The sequence below is a fragment of the Bos javanicus genome, chromosome 3 (assembly GCF_032452875.1).
Source record: "Bos javanicus breed banteng chromosome 3, ARS-OSU_banteng_1.0, whole genome shotgun sequence".
Taxonomy (NCBI): Eukaryota; Metazoa; Chordata; class Mammalia; order Artiodactyla; family Bovidae; genus Bos; species Bos javanicus.
Window position 1 is genome coordinate 104,157,123 of NC_083870.1, and position 15,291 is coordinate 104,172,413.

At 37.5% G+C, this 15,291-nt stretch overlaps 1 protein-coding gene across 6 annotated transcripts in view; it reads left to right on the plus strand.

The window, feature by feature from the left end:
* Window positions 1-15,291, plus strand: part of FOXJ3 (forkhead box J3) — a 126,514-nt gene that overhangs the window by 28,436 nt on the left and 82,787 nt on the right. Inside the window, exon 1 of one of the 6 annotated variants that reach the window (XM_061412307.1) lies at window positions 4,883-4,906. The exons of 4 other annotated variants lie outside the window; for them this stretch is intronic. The gene's annotated coding sequence lies outside the window, so the exon portion shown is untranslated. Of the gene's footprint in view, window positions 1-4,882; window positions 4,907-6,707; window positions 7,567-15,291 lie in introns of those variants that run through there. One more of the 6 variants, XM_061412308.1, reaches the window with a different exon arrangement.

The window sequence follows — 15,291 nt, forward strand, 5'->3', positions numbered from 1 at the left end:
ATGTGGCTCTTTAAATTAATTAATTAAATATCAGTTCCCCAGTCACACTAGCCACATTTTAAGTGCTTGATAGCCACATGGCCACTGACTGTCATATTGGCTAACACACTAACATTTCCATTGTTGTAGAAAGTTCTGTTGGATAGTACTGGTCTAGAGTATCCTAAATGTAATTTAATCTTTGATTTACACTGACTTCTAGGGCTTCCTCTTCTGAGCATCAGGTATTGAAGAGTACCATTGGCTATTCACTGACTTAAGGCTGTATAAAAATTATTATGGGACTAAACATTGACTTTGATAAGGGTGGTGTCATCTGCATATCTGAGGTTATTGATATTTCTCCCGGCGATCTTGATTCCAGCTTGTGCTTCCTCCAGCCCAGTGTTTCTCATGATGTACTCTGCATATAAGTTAAATAAGCAGGGTGACAATATACAGCCTTGATGTACTCCTTTTCCTATTTGGAACCAGTCTGTTGTTCCATGTCTGGTTCTGTTGCTTCCTGACCTATATAAGGTTTCTCAAGAGGCAGGTCAGGTGGTCTGGTATTCCCATCTCGTTCAGAATTTTCCACAGTTTATTGTGATCCACACAGTCAAAGGCTTTGGCATAGTCAATAAAGCAGAAATAGATGTTTTTCTGGAACTCTGTTGCTTTTTTGATGATCCAGTGGATGTTGGCAATTTGATCTCCGGTTCCTCTGCCTTTTCAAAAACCAGCTTGAACATCTGGAAGTTCATGGTTCATGTATTGCTGAAGCCTGGCTTGGAGAATTTTGAGCATTACTTCACTAGATGAGATGAGTGCAATTGTGCGGTAGTTTGAGCATTCTTTCGCATTGCCTTTCTTTGGGATTGGAATGAAAACTGACCTTTTCCAGTCCTGTGGCCACTGCTGAGTTTCCCAAATTTGCTGACATATTGAGTGCAGCACTTTCACAGCATCATCTTTGAGGATTTGAAATAGCTCAACTGGAATTCCATCACTTCCACTAACTTTGTTCGTAGTAATGCTTTCTAAGGCCCACTTGACTTCGCATTCCAGGATGTCTGGCTCTAGGTGAGTGATCACACCATCGTAATTATCTGGGTCGTGAAGATCTTTTTTGTACAGTTCTTCTGTGTATTCTTGCCACCTCTTCTTAATATCTTCTGCTTCTGTTAGGTCCATACCATTTCTTTCCTTTATTGAGCCCATCTTTGCATGAAATGTTCCCTTGGTATCTCTAATTTTCTTGATGAAAGTGAAAGAGGGGAGTGAAAAATGTTGGCTTAAAGCTCAACATTCAGAAAACTAAGATATGGCAACCGGTCCCATCACTTCATGGCAAATAGATGGGGAAACAGTAGAAACAGTGTGAAACTTTATTGTTTTGGGCTCCAAAATCACTGCAGATGGTGACTGCAGCCATGAAATTAAAAGATGCTTTACTCCTTGGAAGGAAAGTTATGACCAACCTAGATAGCATATTCAAAAGCAGAGACATTACTTTGCTAACAAAGGTCTGTCTAGTCAAGGCTATGGTTTTTCCAGTGGTCATGTATGGATGTGAGAGTTGGACTGTGAGGAAAGCTGAGCGCCGAAGAATTGATGCTTTTGAAGTGTGGTGTTGGAGAAGACTCTTGAGAGTCCCTTGGACTGCAAGGAGATCCAACCAGTCCATTTTAAAGGAGATCAGTCCTGGGGTGTTCATTGAAAGGAATGATGCTAAAGCTGAAACTCCAGTACTTTGGCCACCTCATGCGAAGAGTTGACTCATTGGAAAAGACTCTGATGCTGGGAGTGATTGAGGGCAGGAGGAGAACGGGACGACAGAGGATGAGATGGCTGGATGGCATCACCAACTCAATGGACGTGAGTTTGAGTGAACTCCAGGAGTTGGTGATGGACAAGGAGGCCTGGCGTGCTGCAATTCTTGGCGTCGCAAAGAGTCGGACACGACTGAGCGACTGAACTGAAATACTGATTTTGATAGCTAGCTTTGTGGTATTCTTACTAATATACTCGACCAGGCATTTAAGAATTTTAAAATACATTAATTAAACTTCCCCTCACAACTCTTTGAGGTTGGTGTGATTATTATTTTCATGTCACAGATGAGAAAACTGAGTAAAAAGCAACTCAAAACATACAGTGAATAAGGGACAGAGCTGGGTTTCATTCACAGGTCTTGCTCCAGGGTCAGTGCTCTTAATCACTAAATTCTACCTCTTGGCTAATCAGTATTTATCATAATTTGAGGCTTTCTCTTAAATGAGGAATGCTAAAAAATATTCTACTTAATTGAAGACACTGTTAAAGAGTAAGTGCAAAGGGGAAATACCAATGCAGGAAACAAGGAAAAATGATAGAAAAATAGTGATTTAATTTTGAAACACATTATCTAAAATTGAAAAAACCTTGAAAGGCAGCAGTTTTTTAAAAGGTGGGTAGAGAAATGTAAATTGTCATGAATTCATATACATGGAGGGAAATAATATCAGAGGTAATAGAGACTACAAAGCATCACTGGATATACTGGCACAATAAAGGAGGTGTTAAATATAAAATCTGTGCCTACCAACAGTGCACAGAATGTAAAATAATAGTACAGAACGATAAAAAAATTTTATGATTTGATTCAGTAAAACATATTTTAGTCAAGTTTTGCTTAGTTACAAGTAAAGGAAGCCAGCACTGGATATATATCCAAAAGTAAAGGAATTTATGTGGTGAATACTGCAGTATTTCTTGGAATCCAGAGATAGCTGGATCTCATAATAGAACTTACGTTCTTAGGAACCTAGGCAGTGTATTTTCTTCTCTCTTGCTTTTCCCTGAATGTAACGTATTTCTTCATTTTTTACAAACCAACTTTTCTTTGCTTTTCTGGCACATGGCTATCCCATACTTCACAAGTACATAGCTTGTTCATTCAGGAGACCAGCCCAAACTGTTTTAGTCCTAATACTGAATTTCCTGAAGAAGAAAATTCAGGCAAACAATTTGTGTCAGGTACAAATCCTTTAATCTGTTGTTGTGGCACTGACTTATAGGGCCCTGGAAATGGAGCCAACACTGAGAAAGGGCTTGATGAGTTAGGCAAAACTCAACAAAAAGTTTGTGATACAAAGCAGCATGTGTTCAGTGTTGGGTGATAAGAGTTAGGATTTCAAGAGAGGATATTTTTAGGGTTTAGAATTTTCCTTACTATTACATTGGTAGTGAATGAAAAACTTGATTCCCATCTTCATAGCAGAACAGAATATCCTTAGGATTGTGTATTTGAAATTGGACTCCTGCTTCAGTTTTGTTCGGTTTGACGTATATATGTGTATGTTTATTTTGTGTATGTGTATATATACAGACACACATACATATATATTTTTTGCTCAGGGTTCAGGATCCTAGTCCCCTGAAGGAATTGAACTCATGCCCCCTGCAGTGGAAGCCTGGAGTCTTAACCACTGGACTGCTCTGAAGTCCAGAGTTTGACATGTATATTGAATACTTACTATGTGCTTATTTGTATTCAAGATTCTCATAAAGGCAACAAAAGCAGGGAAAAAAGGTTAGTCTGCTCATAGTAGGGCTTACTTGAGAACCTGAGGGATAGGTGCTATGGACAGGTCTCTGTGGAAGGTTATGTCGCTAAATAGAGATTTTAAGCAGAGGAACCCTTTTCTTTGTAGTATGTTAACATTCTTCCTTCCCACCTTCCGCATAGCTTAAAGTGGGGGAGAGCTTAAAGTGATTAGCTGTGTAAAAAAGCATAGTCCATGCAGGTTATGGAAAGATGAGACTATTTGAGTAAATGGAGACTGAGATAAGCATAGTGCTTCTTAATATATTACAGGTAGGTCTGTAGAAAATGGAAAACAGGAAGAAAAAAAAAGAAAAACAAGAAGCCCATGTAATATAATGAGAGGAATGCTGGTTTGGAAGCCATATAAAATGGAGATAATCATTCATTATTTCCTTGCAACACAAATCAGTTATGTTTGTTTTTGATACCAAGAAGAAACCTAAAGGATATAAATTCATGAAGATTATTACTGCCTTTCAGATTGATTTTAGACATTTTACTGAGTATGGAGTAGTATCTCATTATGATTTTCCTGATGACTGATGATGTTGAACATTTTTAATGTACCTAATGACTACTTGTATGCCTTTGTTCAAATCTTTTGCATATTTTAAAACTATATAGCTTGTCTTCAAATTGCATTGTAAGAGTTCTTTATATATTGTGGATGCAAATTATTTTGTTAAAAAGTAAAATTTTGATAGCATCCAGTTTACCAATTTTTTCTTTCATAGTGTTTTGTTTTATGTCTTAGCTGAGAAATCCTTGTTGTTGTTCAGTCACTCAGTCGTGTCTGACTGTGACCCCATGGACTGCGGCATGCCAGGCTTCCCTGTCCTTCACCATGTCCCGGAGCTTGCTCAAACTCATGTCTTGAGTCGGTGATGCCATCCAGCCATCTTGTCTTCTGTTGTCCCCTTCTCCTCCTGCCTCCAGTCTTTCCCAGTCTCAGGGTCTTTTCTAATGCGTTAGCTCTTCGCATCAGGTGGCCAAAGTTTTGGAGCTTCAGTTTCAGCATCAGTCTTTCCAGTGAATATTCAGGGTTGATTTCCTTTAGGATTGTCTAGTTCGATCTTCTTGCTGTCCAAGGATAAATCCTTACCCACTCCAAATTGCAAAATTTTTTTGTTTTATTGAGATATAATTGACATGGTACAGTTTGATGTTTGACATATATACATACCCATAAAATCATTACCACAACATGTCCATCATTTTTAAAAGTTACCTGGTGTCCCTGTGATTCTTCCCTCTTATCCCTCTCTCTACAAGATAGCAGTTGATCTGTTTTTCTGTTTGTTTCTATTTTCTAGAATTTTATAGAAATGGAATCATACGGTATGTATTCTTTTCTGGTCTGGCATCTTTTATTCAGCACAGTTATTTTAAGATTCATGTATGTCTCTGCAAGTATCAATAGTTTATTCTGTTCCATTGGATTTATGTATAGCAATTTGCATATTCATTTACCTGATGATGGATTTTTAGATTGTTTCCAGCTTTAACTGTTACAAATAAAAATGCTGTGAACATTTGTTTTTATGTCTTTGTGTGGACATATGATTTATTTTGGATAAGTACCTTGGAGTGAAATGACTCTTAGCACTTGGTGGGTGCATGTATAACTTTAGCAACTGTCAAAACTGTTTTAGAAATCGTGGTACCATTTTATATTCCCACCAGCAGTGTATGAGAGTTCCATTTGCTGCATGTCTTTGTTAGTGCTTTGTGTGGCCAGTCTTTTGATTTTAGCCATTCTAGCAGGTGTGCAGTGATACCTCAGTGTAGTTTAATTTGCAGTTCCTTAATAACTAATGACGTTGAGTATCTTTTCATGTGCCATAACACACTTACTTTCTTAGTTGAAGTATCTATTCAAATCTTTTGCCCATTTTTAAAAATTGAATTTTCTTTACAGTGAGTTTTGAGAGTTCTTTATATATCTTGGATACAAGTTCTTCTTAAGATACATGCTTTGCAAATGTTTTCTTCCAGTCTGTGGCTTGTCTTTTCGTTCTAACAGTGTGTTTTGAAGAATATAAGTTTTTGATTTGATAAAGTTTGTCAGTTGTTTTATGAATTGTAATTTTTCATGTCATATCTAAAAAATGTTTGCCTAACCAAAAGTTATAAAGACTTTCTATTATGATTTCTTTTGTAAATTTTATAGTTCTAGTTTTTACATTTAGTTCTGGGATTCGTTTATCAAGTTTTTGTGTATGATGTGAGGTAAGGGGTCATTGTTAACTTTTCTTCCCATACAGGTAGCCAGGCAGTTGTTTCAGCACCAATTTTTGGAAGTCTTTCCTTTCCCTGCCAACTTGTCTTGGGACATTTATCAAAAATCACTTGGCTGTATATGTTGGGTCTATTTTTGGATTCTGTTCTGTTGATTTATGTATCTATCCTTTCACCAGAACCACTTGTCTTGATTACTGTAGTTTTTCAGTAAGTCTTGAAATCTGAGTCTTAAGTACTTCATGCTTTACAAGTTGAGGAAAGAGCTCGATAATCCCGTATTTGCTTAGTGATGGGTTAAACATTGAGATAAAGACAGACGTTCATATATATGAATTACCAATTAAATTTTTCAGAGATGATAAAGAACTATGGCTTCCTTGAGCACGTGGGAGGAAATACCACTGAGGAAAGATGGTGGCCATTTATGGAAGAAGTTTCTGTAAGGAGAAGAAGATAAAGTCTATGTTAAAGACAGTAAAGATAGGCTTTAAAGTGATGATGGCAAGAAACAAGAAGTAGAAACAAAGAATATAAAATCCTTATGAGCCAGTAGTGAAATAAGCAAGATAATTCTCCCCTGGAGTCTAAGCTGCAACAACTTGAACAGATTTTATTAGTAAATATTTCACCCTACATTGCGTGCAATTTCTATGAAAGTTAATCCTCTTCATACCACAGAATGGTAATCAGTATTAATGTATTATATTAATTGATAATGATTCATGGGCACTTAGAAAAGAAGGTCTTATTTATATATTAACTAATGGATAGTATCTTAAACTTTTTGGTATCAAAAATTAGTGTTCAAAGAGCATGCGTTTGTGAATTTTATCTATCAAAATTGATTGTATTGAAAAGTTAAAACTAAAACAAAATATTTATTAATTTACATACATATATAGTAAATAATTATATGTTAACATAGATAACATTGTATGAAAAATCATTGTAGTTTCCAAAACAAAAATTTAGAAGATTAGTGTTGCTTTACATTTTTGCAAATTTTTAAAATGTCTGGCTTCATAGAGATAGCTGGATTATATTCTATGCCTCTTCGTTCAGTCTCTTTTGATAGCACCCATCACATAGCATCTGAACAGCTCCACTGTACACTTTTGAGAGGATCACAATGAAAAAGACAAGTAATATCTTACTCTGAAAACTGTTTTGATCCTTTAGATCCCCTGAAAGGGTTTGGGCTACGCTTGAGGACCACCGAGCCATAAACATCATATGTAGCAGCTTAACCTGTTTCTTTAGCATTTTCTGTGTATCACACTTAACACTTAAAAATTAAATGGGCTCACATTCCATGATTTTAACCTTCTGCTAACATAGATGGCATATTATTGGTATAATGTCATGGAGGCAGTGTGTATGGAGATATCAAGTAAATGTTGTGTATCGTGAATTGAAGCAGTATGGTTGCAGAGAGGTCAGGATAAACACTTAAATGAATAAATACATGTTACTCAGAGGACGTTTATTATTGCATGAAAGTGAAAGTCACTCAGTCGTGTCCTGACTCTCTGCAACCCCACGGAATTCTCCAGGCCAAAATACTGAAGTGGGTAGATTTCCCCTTCTCCAGGGGATCTTCCCAACCCAGGGATCAAACCGAGGTCTCCTGCATTGCAGGCAGATTCTTTACCAGCTGAGTCACAGGGGAAGCCCGAGAATACTGGAGTGCATAGCCTATCCCCTCTCCATCGGATCTTCCTGACCCAGGAATAGAACCTGGATCTCCTGCATTGCAGGTGGGTTCTTCACCAACTGAGCTATGAGGGAAGCCATTATTATTGCATATACACATATTTTTAGAAAACTGAGTATAAGAACTATTGTTATAGCAGATTCTGTCTTGGTTTTTAAGTAACATGTAGAGATGCCTTTGAGTATTCTTATATCAAAGGGATTCTTGTTCCTTAGCTTTCCAGCTGCTCAAGACACATAGAGATTCTAATATGTAGAGTGAAATATAAATGTAAAATACAGTACTTACATGATGACAGAATGTAGTTCAGTGGTTAATGTCCAGAAATAATTGTTTTTTCCTCCTTAAATTGTAGAGTAAAATATTTTTAAGGTGAAAATTACATATATAGCATAAAGGTATCTTTTGAAAGTATGATCCCTAAGCTTTAGCTCAAATGGACTTTAACTTTGAGTATGGCTTGTATGAATTTATGAATCTCAGATTATATATTTGAATAATAGAGTAATTTGGAGAGAATCTAGAGAAGAGCAGTAACTATATTATGGTTCTTAATTCAAATCCTGTTGGAGTTCTGGACATTAAACTTTGAGAAGGAACCCAAATGGTGTTAAAACTGTAAATAATCACAATTCTGACCAGGTCTCATATTCCAAGATAGACTTTAAAGAAATTTTCTTCTGTAGCGAGGGAGATATAGATTAGCCTGTTAAAATATTGTTATTTCAAACACAATGAATTACTACATACTTTTTGTGAACTTTTCTTCCCTTGGAGATAAAGAATATTGTTGGTTTCCAAAACAGGTCTCCAAACCAGGGCTTTTAAAAATGATATAATGAAGTTCTTTTTCATCTCTGATTTTATGATAGATATCTCTGAAACCACAATTGTGTTTGCAAATGGCAGTTGCCTCACTAAATCCAAGTTTTTGCATAAGCTTTGTTGTGAATATTCTTGGAATTATAAGGGTAAGACAAAAGTTGTGAAGGTCAAGAGTTTTGACTTGTGAACTTGTACTATTTGTGTATTGGATTTCTTATCCTAAATTATGCTTCTTCCACCTGTATTCTCACTTCAAACCAGTGAGGATTTTTGTAGCTTGTCTTTTAAAAAGATCATTATTCATTGGAAGTTTAAAGGCTCAGTCATTCATACCTTAGTGGTGATTAGTTTGATGCTGTCCACTTTCCTCCTAAATAGAGCAGAGATCAACTGCTTTGAAAAGATGAGAGTGTTTACTGGAAGAGAAAGGTATTAATTTTGGAGCTTATAATACCAATTTCAGGGATGAATTTTGGAGGCTTATGTCAGTGTGAGATGGGAGAGCCAAGATAAAGATGCTTCTTAGAAGTATGCCTGATATAAACCATGTACATTGAATTTTATTGGGAACAAACTGGTTCTATACCAGGAAAATGGAAAAATTTATTTCTTTTTTTCCCTTGTTATACTTCTGTCTCTCTGCTCCAAAATATCCAGCTGGGACTTTTATACTTTTAGAACTTTGGATTTTTAGAACTCCTTTATAGAATAAATAAGATTTTGTGGGCTGTTTCAGGAATCATCATTATAGAATCTTATTTCTGTGGGAAGAGCATATTTTCAATTTTCATATGCAGTCTACAAACAAAATTTAAAAACACAACCCTTTCTGGGTCATTTCTTTGGAGTAAATAATTGAATGAGGGGCTCATTTCCATTGAGGTTGATAAATGATTATTGTCCCAAAGAAAGGCAATGCCAAAGAATGCTCAAACTACCGCACGATTGCACTCATCTCACATGCTAGTAAAGTAATGCTCAAAATTCTCCAAGCCAGGCTTCAGCAATACGTGAACTGTGAACTTCCTGATGTTCAAGCTGGTTTTAGAAAAGGCAGAGGAACCAGAGATCAAATTGCCAACATCCACTGGATCATGGAAAAAGCAAGAGAATTCCAGAAAAACATCTATTTCTGCTTTATTGACTATGCCAAAGCCTTTGACTGTGTGGATCACAATAAACTGTGGAAAATTCTGAAAGAGATGGGAGTACCAGACCACCTGAGCTGCCTCGTGAGAAATCTGTATGCAGGTCAGGAAGCAACAGTTAGAACTGGACATGGAACAACAGACTGGTTCCAAATAGGAAAAGGAGTACGTCAAGGCTGTATATTGTCACCCTGCTTATTTAACTTCTATGCAGAATACATCATGAGAAACGCTGGACTGGAAGAAATACAAGCTGGAATCAAGATTGCTGGGAGAAATATCAATAACCTCAGATATGCAGATGACACCACCCTTATGGCAGAAAGTGAAGAGGAACTAAAAAGCCTCTTGATGAAAGTGGAAGTGGAGAGTGAAAAAGTTGGCTTAAAGCTCAACATTCAGAAAACGAAGATCATGGCATCCAGTCCCATCACTTCATGGGAAATAGATGTGGAAACAGTGGAAACAGTGTCAGACTTTATTTTTCTGGGCTCCAAAATCACTGCAGATGGTGACTGCAGCCATGAAATGAAAAGACGCTTACTCCGTGGAAGGAAAGTTATGACCAACCTAGATAGCATATTCAAAAGCAGAGACATTACTTTGCCAACAAAGGTCCGTCTAGTCAAGGCTATGGTTTTTCCAGTGGTCATGTATGGATGTGAGAGTTGGACTGTGAAGAAGGCTGAGCGCTGAAGAATTGATGCTTTTGAACTGTGGTGTTGAAGACTCTTGAGAGTCCCTTGGACTGCAAGGAGATCCAACCAGTCCATTCTGAAGGAGATCAGCCCTGGGATTTCTTTGGAAGGAATGATGCTAAAGCTGAAACTCCAGTACTTTGGCCACCTCATGCGAAGAGTTGACTCATTGGAAAAGACTCTGATGCTGGGAGGGATTGGGGGCAGGAGGAGAAGAGGATGACAGAGGATGAGATGGCTGGATGGCATCACTGACTCGATGGACGTGAGTCTGAGTGAACTCTGGGAGTTGGTGATGGACAGGGAGGCCTGGAGTGCTGCAGTCCATGGGGTTGCAACGAGTCGGACACGACTGAGCGGCTGAACTGAACTGAACTTAGGGCATGTCAGATTAAAACCACTGAGTAAGAGTGACAGTCATTTAAAATTTAGAAAATTCTGAAGAGTAGGAATTTGATGATAATAGGTAATATTTATTGAATGATTATTTACAAAATTCTTCTTCAGTCAGTCAGTTCAGTCGCTCAGTCGTGTCTGACTCTGCGACCCCATGGACTGCAGCACGCCAGGCCTCCCTGTCCATCACCAACTCCCGGAGTTCACTCAGACTCACGTCCATTGAGTCGGTAATGCCATCCAGCCATCTCATCCTCTGTCGTCCCCTTCTTCTCCCGCCTTCAGTCTTTCCCAGCATCAGGGTGTTTTCAAATAAGTCAGGTCTACACATCAGGTCTTCTTAATGGTTTGTATATATATCTCACGTAATCCTCACAACAGTTCTTTGGGGTGGGTACTGTTTTTATCCTCACCTTAAGGTCATATAACTAAAAGTGAAAGAACTTGGATTTCAGTACAGGCAGTTTACTCCAGAGGCTGTGTTCTTTTTTTTTTTTTTTAATTAATTTATTTTTAATTGAAGGACAATTGCTTTACAGTATTTTTTTGGTTCTTGCCATACATCAACATGAATCAGCCATAGGTATAGTATGTTCCCTCCCTCTTGTAGGTCCCTCCCATCCCCTACCTCACTCCACCCCTCTAGGTTGTCACAGAGCCTGGGTTTGAGTTCTTTCAGTCATAAAACAGAGCCTGTGTTCTTAATTACCATATTTTTTCTAAAGTAGGATGTTGGCCATGTTATTTTGCTGAAATTGAACTAAGAAACTTTGGCTTTGCTGGTATATGATAACTAATCTTGAAAACTAACAGCAGCTCCTTTTGCTTGGAATAACTTAAATTGCTTCACTTACACATTAAAAAAAAATTTTTTTTTTAATGTCACATGCTTCCAAAATGTAAGGTCAACCTGTAGTAATTATTTTTTTACTTTTTAAGGTTCTGCTGCAATATGCCTTGGGTACCCAAATATCTACATGTACTCTTCTTCCTATAAATAGAACTCACTTCCCCCTTTCCCAAGAGAAACAACCTAGAATTTTATTCATTTATTATATCCAGCTGAAATTCTAAGCTCTCTGGGTGCTTTCACTTTCATTAGATCCCAGAGTGGCTTCTTGGTTTATGGTAGAGGAGAAGGAATAGAATAAAAGCAATAAAAGCCATTAGTTAGAAAATGGGATAATGAGAAGCACAAAATACTCACTAGGCCATATTGATTATAAAATCTTCCTGGGTAGCAGTGGCAGAGCCTCATGCCATGACAGTATAATAAGTTCCTTGATTCTGCTTTTGGGCTCTGCATTGTTCCCTGTGCCTTCTGAAGGGGCTCACCTTGTGGCCACATCTGAGGTGGGTATGGGTGAAGATGCCCTTTCTGGGAAATGCACAACTTTATAGCTCACTTCTTACTGATTAGCTTGGGTATTATTTTGGATACCTAAGAGACTTTTGCAGTCTAGGCATCCCCCTGCCCCCATACAGTTATTTTAAAAAGCTTAATTTTCTAGACTTTTTGCTACTTTGAGCCAAAGGACATGCCTAGGCAGAATTTTTTAATGTGAAGACTCTGCCCTCTGTGCTTGGAACTTACCCCAGGGACTTCTAACCTTCTGGTGCCATGGAATCCCTTCAAAGTCTGGTGAAACCTGTAGACACTTCTCAGAATAAGGTCTCAAAATTCATAAAATAATATACTTAGGATTATAAAAGAAACCAATTAATTATATTAGCAAAATATTAACTTTATAACAGTAATATATGTATCTTTGAATTAACACATTAAATAAAAAATCTAATGGCAAATCTTAATACACTGTCATAAATTTGAAGTAGTGAATTTAAAAAGTTGAGATTCTGTAACATTTATCACAGTATATGAATATATTAGTGATTTTTGTTGATGGCAGAGTCATGGGTACTGTTAATGCTACTGTGATTTGTTGTCTACTTTCCTAATTAAAGAAAGTGCTTAGTTTCAGTTACAAGTTAGTAGAAATAAAGGTTATATTTTCCCCCGTCCAAGTTCTTTTACCTCCTGAGGGAATGATGGCGCTGGTGAGGCCATTGAAGTGTAATAGTCTTGGGTAGAAAGTCAGCACCTCACAACATTGCTTTTGTTTGGCAAGACAACACTCTTCTCTATTGCTAAGGCTGCAGTTTTGCAGCCATCAGTCAGTCAGTTACTTCAGTTGGCTCTTTCAGAAGCAGTATGTGTTTTTTTTTTTTTTTTCAACCATGTAGGACTTCCAATTGTAGGACTTTTATCTTGAACTGCAGGCCATGAGCAGAGAGTACCTCCCTTAGCAAATCTGCGTTTTCTCCATCTCTGCTTGCAACTCTATTTGAAGTTAATTTTTCTTTTAGGACTTTGTTTTAATTAACTAGAAGGAGGCAACACATGCCAGTATTCTCAATTTTTCCTATAGTAATTCTCTACTTGCTATATAGCCTCAGTTGGCATATGATCTGTTTTCCAGTTACAGTAGGTGACAATTTGACCAAATCCTTTGTCACTTTAATAAGTGTTACCAACTTTCCATCCTGCAGTTTTAGAGTTCTTAATGTTTACCTCATCCTCTCCTCTAAGAGAGTGTCTTTTTTTTTTTTTCCTATTTTATGTATGTATCATAATTTATTTCTACTGAATATCTAGGTTATTTTCAATTTTTACTATTATAAATATTTATTTTAAATTTTTTTTTTTAACTTTACAACATTGTTTTGGTCTTATTTTAGGTCCTATTACTTGTATCGCTTCACTTCCGTGTCCCACATTCCATGTTTGTTAGTAGTTGCGTTCACCTGCTGGTAGAGTTCTTTTTATAGTACTTAAACACGTAAAACTTCCCTGGTAGCTCAGCAGTAAAGAATCCGCCTACAGTGCAGGAGATATGGGTTCGATTCCTCACTTGGCATTAAAGGAAATGGCAACGCACTCCAGTATTCTTGCCTGGAAAATACTATGCACAGAGAAGCCTGGCAGACTACAGTTCATGGGGTCGCAACAGTCAGGCATGACTTAGCGACTGAGCAACAGCAAACATATAAAAAGTCTGGAAGGTAGCAGTTCAGGACTAGGATGGCAGCTTCACAGTTGGTTCACCAAAAAATCAGGGACCCAGATCCCTTCTTTCTGCTCCATGCCTTCAGCATATGACTTCCATTTCCACAGATCACTTTATGGCCAAAGATGACTGTTGGCACACTAGCTGTTGTATCCACATTCAGGATAGGGCAAAAGGTGTAATAGTATCCAGAATAAAATTTGGGTTGTAGTCTTAAGGAAGAAGGCCACAACAGGTATTAGGTGGTAGTTAGTGGTCTCTGCCATCGACCTTGCTTCTGATTGCCTTGAGTGCTGAGATGCAGTAACAGGAATTATGTTTTAAAATGTTTAAGTATATATATGTATTTTGACCCCCTGAGATGCATGTGATCAGAATTACTACTGTGGTAATTACAAGGATTTCTTTTAAGTTCCCAGTTGCTCAGTTTTTCACATGATACCAAGTCTTAAGATAAAATGGCAAGTGCTAGGAATGGAGGGGGAACATTCAGGCATATCTAGGTCACAACATCATAATACTTATTACTCTTATTTTCCTTGATGTCTTCCTCTTAGGTCCATTTAGGAAAGCCAACAGTACCTCTACCCATTTCCCACCTTTTCAATCCTATTGAAGTCTTGAACTTTTTCTTTGTAAGCTTTGGTTACTCCTCAGGTATTAGAGAAATTACAGAGGGAAGCCAAGCAACAGGCTGAAGTAGCTAAAATGCGAATTTGTGAGCATATCATTGGCAGTATGTCATTAAGTGAGGTCAGAACCCCTTTCTTCCTCCTGTATGGTGGAGTTGTTAGATCTTGATACTCTTTACCTTTTCATTGTATGCAGAGAAAATTCCTCATGCAACTCCTTTTAAGCAATAGATACCATTATAGATTTAAGAACTTCAGACATAATTTCTTCATGCCTTGCTTTATCCTGCAAGTAACATTATCTTCTTACCTTTACTTCCGTCTCCCCATTTTTCTCTCCTCTTGTAGTAGAACTTTCTGTCTCTGTGTAGTGCTACTTGTCAGTCTGTGCTGAGTCACATTTTTTTCCAGTTCATAAAGGACTTCAGTCCTGTGGTTTTCCTTCCTCATACTGTTGAGTCCTCTTTTCTTTTACCTCTTCCTTTTAGCTTGAAAACATGTTTGATCTTGTTTGTTTGGGGAGGAGCATACCCACCTTCATTGGATAGTCACTATTCTGATCATTTAAGCACCCTTTACCCACTGTATTCATAGGCATTGCAGGAGCAGAAAAGAATCAGAAAGTTCCTTCTTCTAAGGAGCTCATGGCCACATGAGAGAGTTAAAGATAATTTAATTCTGTGTAAGTTCTGTAATAGAAGTATTTATAATCTGTAGGGGTAAGATCTAGTTCAATTTAGGAGATGGAGAATGAGAAGAGTAGATTGACAAGACTTTCTGGAGGGGGAGGTGGAAAAGGAAGTGAGGATAGAAAGCTTATGATGTAATTGTACATGTGAAAACAGCATGGTTGAGCCAAACTGAGGTTATAATTGCTCTAGAAATTTATCAAGAAGGATTAACAAAAGGTAAATGAAAGCTAATGTAGTTGAAAATGAGGCATTTAGAATTAGTATAATAGGAGAAGAGGAACCATTGAAAGTTTTGGGGCACAGTGGCAG